Source organism: Brienomyrus brachyistius, chromosome 1 (assembly GCF_023856365.1).
Source record: "Brienomyrus brachyistius isolate T26 chromosome 1, BBRACH_0.4, whole genome shotgun sequence".
NCBI lineage: Eukaryota > Metazoa > Chordata > Actinopteri > Osteoglossiformes > Mormyridae > Brienomyrus > Brienomyrus brachyistius.
In genome coordinates this window covers 21188917-21198040 of record NC_064533.1, presented here as the reverse complement: position 1 = coordinate 21198040, position 9124 = coordinate 21188917, and positions in this window count along the sequence as shown.

Below are 9124 nucleotides of genomic sequence, written 5' to 3'. Positions count from 1 at the left end.
TAAACAGGAAGTTGCTGTTGTGCCTTGGGGATAGAGCGAAACCTGTGACTGTCCACATGCAAAATATTCAACAGAAAGCTGCAGGCAATTGAAGTCTGTCTGGATATAGCAATTACACGCTAATAAATAGTTAGTAATTAATTTTAATTCTGACAGGAATGAAGCATACTGCCAAGGTGTTCAGCCCATAACCGGGGTGCTCCTAGGTGGCCAAGAGCCTCACCCTTGACTCTGGTGTTTCGCTTTAATTTTTCACAGTTTACCACAACTACATCAGCAGGGAGGAGGCTCTATACACTGGTTACACACTGTAAAAGAATCTCACCAGCTATGACTCATTTCATCTTTTATTTGCTTCTTTCTTTAATGACCGTAAGAGAGACCGAGATCAGGGTTAGAGAACTGGAGTTGGCCACCATTTAGAAACAACCTACAGTATTGGTTCTTAACCGGGGGTGGGGGGCATGCTCACTGCACAATGAAAAAACTCAGCAACTCCCCAGGCCAACCCAGAGTCCAGTCCCTCTCTCCAGAACTGTCCCTCTATCGGCCACCAACAGATATTACATGGGCGTCCCCAGGGCCTGGTCCAGCTACTCAGGTCCCCAGCAATGAAGATCCTAGAAGTTGGATCAGCCTTGAGGAAATGCACCACATGGTCGTAGTGCCATAACTGACGCTCCCTCACAATGCATGTAATGTGACTTCTTGAATAACTGCTCATCCAACACTAAGTCAAACCAGCAGTACCGAAGGATTTTCCAAAGAGAGACAGCACTAAAGAAGTCCAGCCCCTGGATCCCCAACACCCAGTCGATGTAAGTACTGAACAGAGTAGGAGGAAGAACACACCCCTGATGAACCCCAGAATCCACTGAGAAGAACACAGATGTTTTGCCTCTACTCTGCACAGTACTCACAGTACAGGTGTACAGGCAAAACATGACGGGGGAATTCCACAAAGTTTCAGGATGTTCCATGAGATGGTTCAATCAACTGAGTTGAATGCTTTACAAAAATCGAAAAGGACTACAAAGAAACCCTGCCATTATCTTCATTTATTTTCTATTAGAATCCTCTGTACCAGGATGCGGTTGATGACAGACTACTTGGACATAAAACTAGACTGTTAAGTGAGCAAATGATCACGGATCCTGTTGAGGATGACCTTGCCCAGCACTCTGAGGACTAAATCCCCTGTAGTTACTGCAATCCAGGTAACCGGACTTTTCGGACAGGGCCAAAAAGCCCCTTTTTCAAGTCAGGTGGGATGATGCTTGTCTCTCAAATGGAAAAAAAGATTGCTTGCAACGCCCAGGATGACAGCCTTACTACGAACCGGAAGAAGTTCCCCTAGATGCCACTGATCCTTGCACCCTTCCATACCCTCAGCTGGTTCACCGGCTGTGCAATTTCAGTGAGACTGGGTGGTTCACAGCCAATCAGAGGGTCAGCCCCTAGAACTGTGGACCCAGAGATGTTCAGGAGGATCAGCCTTAAACAGCTGTTGAAAGTATTTGGCCCAGCAGGTCACAACGGCAGTGTCATCCATAAGGACCAAGACAAGTGACGGACTGAACATCAAGCTACAAAAATCTAAATAAACATTACTCACTTTGTTGATGACAGCCAATAACAGCTCTTTAGAATTGATTTGAGATTTACGTTTTAGTTTTTTGTCTACCACTTTTTCAATAACAGTTTATTCTTCTATCCAGTCAGTCCTGCAACAATACATAATATAACACTGATGTGTTTCAGTGAGCAATCAGAGAAAGATGGTGCACATACGCAAAACAAGTATACACAAGCAAAGATCGGGAACTACCACCACAGGAGTATTTAATTTCAACATTTCAGCTAGAACCTGATATTCTTCATGACGAAGTTGTATGGGCAATTAAACAGCTGGCCAACTGAAAGGTACTAGTAATGGCATCCCAGAGCTCCTGAAGCCAATAACGACACTTATAACGAGTACAATTAAGGTTTAATTTCTCCTTAAATGAGGGTTTTATTTAAGGGTGTTGCACGGAGTCCCTTAAAAGGTTTTCATAGTTAAGGAAAAGCTTCAAAGGGATTTACTACATTTTACAGCAGTAAAATTGCATGGTTTCCATGGAGATATTTTTGCTTGCACTCACGCCTGTTTGGAATACCTGTTATCACCTCCAGAATTAATTTCATTGACAAAAATGTTAACAGAATTATGTCCTGATGAAGGGTTTTGGCACGACTATAACAACATAAAAGTGGTTAAAATATGCGTTAATGGCAATGTTGAAGTTAGACATATGATTTGTCTGACAAATAATAAAAATAAAAAGCTAGAATTTGTCACCACTGCATCCTAATTTCATGAAATTTAGACTGTTTCTGCAGAAAGAGGTACCTAAAGTTGTTTTCCTTACTTTGGTTGTCAACGTATTTTGTGCAACCGTTTAACGAACCAGAAGGGGTTACTTAAGCATAAAACAAAGATAAGGAGAAATACTTAAGTGATCATTTTAAGGACGCCTTAAGGAGAAGACCTAAAGGTGCTTTGTGCAATCAACTTAATTTTAAGGAAACCATATCTTGGACTTTAAGGAAAATGTTAACTTAAGGTGTTTTGTGCAACTGGCCCCAGATCACCAACCTCATCTGGCTCATGGAGAAGGCACGAAAATATCAGGGAAAATCTCTAAATGTGTTTAATTAATTACACAAAGGTCTTCAACTGTATTGAACATAAAAAGCTGTGAACCTGCCTCCTAGAAATGTGAATGCCTTCTCATCTTTTCCACATCATTAGATAATTTTATGTGGTCCAGGAAGCCACATGCAGTGGTTAAAATGGGAAAGGAACAAGACAAGGGTGCATTCTATCACTACTCCTCTTCATTCTGTATGCAGAAGCAGTCATCAGAAAAGCAATACCAGCAGATAATCTTAGATACACTGACAACATCACCCTACTGGCCAAAAGCAGAGAAGACCTGCAATGACTCATCCTGAAAGTGCAAGGAGAAAGCGAGAGAAGATCTGGAACTACTCATCCTGAAAGTGAATGTAGAAAGCGAGAATGTGGAGTGACGTCTGAACGTCAAAAAAATGAAGGTGATGACAACTTCCGAGAATGGAAAGTATAGCATAAAGATCGAAGAAATTGAGACAGTCCAGGACTTCATATTACTTTTTTCCAAGACCAGAATGGGAACATGACACCTGAAATCAAGAGACAGTCCTTTGACGAAATGCAATGGTGAACATGAATACCACCTGGCAACTAAAGCCAGGCTAGTCAGTGGAATCATCTTCCCCATAGTAACCTATGGCTACGAGACCTGGACGATCAAAGAGACAGAAGGAAGATATAAGCCAGTGATTCCCCTGCCATTATATTAGGGGGGCGCCCCGCCCCCACAACAGCATCTCCCGCCCCCCCTTTGAAGGTGAAGTTAATGTTATTTAATTTTATGTTCTATATAGTGCCACATCACAACAGAAGTCATTTAAGCTTACCTTTCCTATAAAACAGGTCTTTACATTATCCTTTTATTAAACAAACTAAATAGCATTATGTTATTTATCTTATTTACACAATAGCTTGTCATTTTTGTTTCTACACGGTCATGCGTTTACAGTTCTCCTCTGCTCTCTGTATCGCGTATGGCAGAGTTTCGCCCCGATGCACGTGCACAGACACATGCGCGCACATACAGGTGAGCACACTCCCACTAGCGGACAGAGACCGCGCGTCTGATGTTTAGTTCAGTTATTATATTGACTGCTGTCATTGAAAGAAACACATGAACACCATGAATCCTGTCAGTGTCCATCTGCCCCCCAAAGCTGTAAACCTAGGGGAAAGAATTACCGATAAATAAGTCCTAGATGATATTAAGCCAAAGCTTGCTGGAAGCCAAGATCACCAAGCAGAAATTATCCTATTTCGGCCATGTCATAAACGGCAATTCACTCAAGAAGGTATTCATGCTGGCAATGGCCAGTGGAAGCAGGAGAAAAGGTCACCGAAGAACTCACTAGATCAATTCTGTCAAATCTGTTACCAACACAAGCATGGATGAACTCAAAGAAATAGGGATCAACAGAACTGTGTGGAAATAAATGTTCTCTAGAAATATTCATTTAAAATGCAAATGCATATAATTACATTATTGACCACTGCTTTCACTGTTTTTATCCATCCATCCATCCATCCATCATCTTCCACTGAATCTGAGGTCGGGTCGTGGGGGCAGCAGTCTCAGCAGGGAGGCCCAGACTTCCCTCTCCCCAGCCACTTCATCTAGCTCCTCCGGGGGAATTCCGAGGCGTTCCCAGGCCTGCCAAGAGACATAGTCCCTTAGGTGTGTCCTGGGTCTTCCCCGGGGTCTCCTCCCAGTGGGATATGCCCGGAACACCTCACCAGGGAGGCGTCCAGGAGGCATCCTAATCAGATGCCCGAGCCACATCATCTGGCTCCTCTCAATGTGGAGGAGCAGCGGCTCTACTCTGAGTCTCTCCAGAATGATCAAGCTCCTCACCCTATCTCTAAGGGAGAGCCCAGCCACCCTGCGTAGAAAACTCATTTCGGCCGCTTGCGCTCGCGACCTCGTTCTTTCGGTCACTACCCATAGCTCATGACCATAGGTGAGGGTAGGAACGTAGATCAACTGGTAAATCGAGAGCTTTGCCTTTTGGCTCAGCTCCTTCTTCACCATGACAGACCGATGCAGCGACCGCATCCCTGCTGACGCCGCACTGATCCGCCTGTCGATCTCCCCCTCCATCCTCCATGTTTAAGGCATAAGGTACTATGTTCTGAAGTTGTATTCCCCTAACCCTATTTTTCTCAATAGATTTGTGTATTTTGTGAGAAAAAAAAGTTGTGATCTCGAGATAACAAAAAGAAAAAAAAAGTTTATGCATGTCCTCCACAGACTTCTGCAGATCTGACTGTATGCAAAATGTTTCTAAAATGTAAAACTGCATTTCACGACATAATCACACTATTCACACATGACAATGTTTTGCATTTTATGCATGTGCTGAACTATTTGACTGCTCTAGCATACATCTGTGCCTTATTGTTTGGCCTTACATACTCTCAATTTGAAGTACCTCAACGCACATTTGAAATGATCAGAAAAAAATCCTGATGGGGCTTGATACAAGAGTGTCAAGTATGAGTACAAGGTACATTGGATTACAGAGGTCTAAATACATGAATAAATAGTTGCAAATGACAGTCAGTTTTAATAGCTGTAACCGCTCTTCAGTATTGAACTGATTTAAGATTCAGATTTTTGCGCATTACTTTTTTCTCCTTTTCAATTGTCAGACGTCAACTGAGATGTCAGATGTCCAGAGCGATAGTGTCAAGAACACATATTTTGCACTTTTATTTGAGCTGTATTAAGAATTGTACTTATTGTAATTAAAATGTAACAAAATGTTTAAAATTGTCCACTACTCTGCTCTTGCTCATAGGGGCGCATTTTATGCAAGGGTGCAACTAAAATTATTACGGGTGCATTAATTTAATTAAGTGGAGTTTTTAAGTAAACTGACAAGTTATTTTGGGATTATCAAACTGCATCAATTAGTTGTGTATAAATTATTTTGTTGGTTTTAAGAGGTAAAAAATATTTTAATTACTGTGTGTGGGTTAAACGTACCTAAAGTTTTTCTGTTGAACAACTTTTTAAAAGTGTGAAAATTTGAAGTAATATTTTTAAGTTGATGCAATGTTTCATTTTTTACAGTGTATAGCTGATGTGCGTTGTGGCCAGGAAATAAAAGGTACCTGGCCAGGGGTGGCTTTCCCGAAAGCGATCAATCTTAGCGAATAACGAACAAGATAATGAACCACGTAAGCAAAGAACAAGTGAGATCTACGTGCGTTTCCCAAAACCCTTGATTATTCCAGAATTAACAAGCTAAGTAGTACTTTGTTGGTTCCTCCCCAGCCTCCACATAAGAAAATCACAAACTGTCGATAACAGGAACATCAATCCCACATATATAAATGGAGAAACATGTTCTATGATTGTCACACTAGACATAATCAAATGTAAATAAAAATATTAACTAATTAGAAAATCAGTAAAAACACACCAAATCTAAAAGTAAGACCAAAATAAATTAATCCATTTGTTAAAATGATAAAAATAGGCTCAAAATGTGATGTTGCTTCCTTGGAAACAAAACATAATGGTGAAAAGAAGCCTTAAAACAACTTTAAAAATATTTTAATTAAATAATTACTGCAATGCTGTGCAGCATACTACACGTAACAAAAATAGCACTGCAACATTCTGGGGGAAATTTTAGAGCTCCCAAAAACTGGTATAGGCACCAGAATCTCTATAGCAGTGTGTGTCTTTGGTGTGTGGTGTTATACCTCACCTCAGCCACGGTTTGGGTATTCAACATTGGAGTCAGCAGGTATTCACTAAGACGATACCTGCTGTCTCCCAATAACCAGCGAAAAGTAAACATGCCATCCTTTGTCATCTGACACAGTAAAATTTAAGCATCATGTGTACTCCCAGGGCACTTGGTGACAATGTCTGTTAAATGTCCTTGATGGCTGCATATCACCTGGACATTTAGGCCTAATACCAAGAACTCTTTTTAATGGGTCCAGGTGGGATTCAAGGACCTGCAAGTATGAATAGGGTTGTTCCATCCACTGCACCTACAATGCTAGGTTTGCCTGCAATGGCACGAAAACCCATTTTTGTGTCATCAAGGCATCCAATCATGCTAGACATTTTATGTAGTTGTGCGCAAAGTGCAATAGAAGTGTGATCACTGCATGTGCAGTTGCAGGACACAGCAGCCTTGCTGAGGCTATTTGCATCTGTAGGTCTGCAGGAATCCAACAGTGGTGTAGAAGCAGAGAGCTGTCAGAAGCTGCACGGTGCACTGAGAGCAAAACTCTGGTGTGTTCCTTTTCTCAGTTTATCCTGCACCAGAACAAGGAGGCTCATTATTTTAACCCAGGCCATCCTGAATTTCTCTGTGAAATGGTAATTGCTGAAAAATCCAAGGAGTTCATGACCAATCGAAAAAGCAACTTGGCTTCCTAACTGGTGCTGTCTCAAACACTGCCTTCTGTTGACTTGCACAATTCTCTGCCATTGCTGGTTGTGACAATGATTCACCTTCCCAATTCAAAAGATGTGACTCAAAACATAGCGAGTTTGATTGATTAGCTCATTATGTAGCTTAACAGGGTTGTTATTTATGAATTTATGAATTGGATTTTGAATTGACTTAGCCACACCCTGTAAATGTTGATTTGGAATGACAGTAAGAATTTAATTAAATTCAATGCAATCATATTTGAAACACATGAATGTCATTTAATTGAGCAAAACATAAATTACATAACAGATTTATTTCCAACATGGCAAATGTATATATTGACCTTGTATATATACTAGTGAGTGAACTTTGTATGATTGTAAGATTAAGATTCTAACATTTTGCTTTTTTCTCCTTGTGCATATATTTATTGTTTTGCATATATAACTTTATGTGTTACCATTTGTGAGGAGTCTGCATACAGTAGTTCTTCCCGTTAGTGTCCCGTTGGTTGTTAGATGGATAGGACTGTGATAGGGTTACTTTCATGACTTTACGAAGTGCTCTTTCACCATGATACACAAAATCACAGTTATTTATTCTATAGGTGACACTTAAAGTGCGGCATTCATTATGTACTCAAACAGGGGGGCATGGCCAAAAAATATGTTTGGCTGCCATAAATATTAGTGATCATGTGGTGGGGGATATACGTTGGATTCAGTGTATGCTGCTTATGTTAACAAGTTGGACAATTCATATTGAAATATTAAGCTGTACTGTTAAAGGTGCACTTACGGTATGTATATCGATTTATGTGAAATCAATTCCTTTTAATCCTACTTTATATTCAAAATATAACTGTGATTCTGCACCATGTTTTCAACCCATTTATGAGCTGAATTTTATTTTCAAGGTCAATCTATAGTCAATTCTCAATGGTGCACAGCCCTGTCATATACTCAAATGGCATACAGGCGTTACAACACCGAGCCTCATTTGCGTTACTTTAGTCGACATTATAGATTTATATTGCAATATTGACCTCTTACTATATCAGCAGCATTATTATGTTGTCCAACAAACTGCGTGAAATGTGTTTTTGTCATACATTTCCGTGTCTCTGTGACAGCACAGCCGACCAAAATTAAAATAAAGAACGACGTAGAAAATAAGTAGCGGGTCGAATCGTAAATCGACGAACGAATTAACGAACTACTTTAGTTACGATGGGTTTCGGAAACGCGCATTAATTAGCGATCGAGTTAAGTACTAGATAACGAACTACTTGGCGTTACGAAGCTATCGAGAAAGCCAACCCAGTTCGCTTCGCAAGCTAATTAAATAAAATATATTAAATAAAATTACCTGCCTCACCGTTATCGTACCTCTTTGCCTCAGACGTCTTTTCTTCAGTCTCGCTTCTCACTTTCGCGGGTTCCCTTCCTGCTCGCGCAACCAAGCTACCAACCTCCAGCTCTTACACCGCGGTCTGAAACGGTACTTACCACACACAATATTTTAACTGTCGGTATTACAGGCTCTTTTACTTGTGCCAACACGTGCTATATAATTTTATCAATTGTAAGTCACTGACGTTTTCGGTACCTACCCTCTCTAAAACTCCCCACACATTAGTAATGTCCGATTCGTGAACGAGTCGGTCTTTTTTGAACCGGTCCTTTTCAGTGAATTTGATCTAACCGGTTTTCAAACCTAAACGAACCGTTTAGTAAAAGTGCGGATCCCAACAGCCTTTGCAAACAGCGTTTGTTGCATTCTGTTTGTAGTGACATTTGTGTTGGTTTGTATTTATTAAAGCATTTTAGGCAATTTGTTTGCATATTTCTTAAGGTACTCAAGATTTTATCAGGCTTTGGAGGCTGACTGTTCGTTTATATTTATAAAACGCTAAAGCCTGCTTACATGATTGTTTTTCATTGTATTTAGACCTGAGGGATCCATATGCATTCACAACACTCGGAGATGACCAATATTTTAATAAAAATAAGATTTTAATAAACAAGCACTAAAACTGACTGAACAA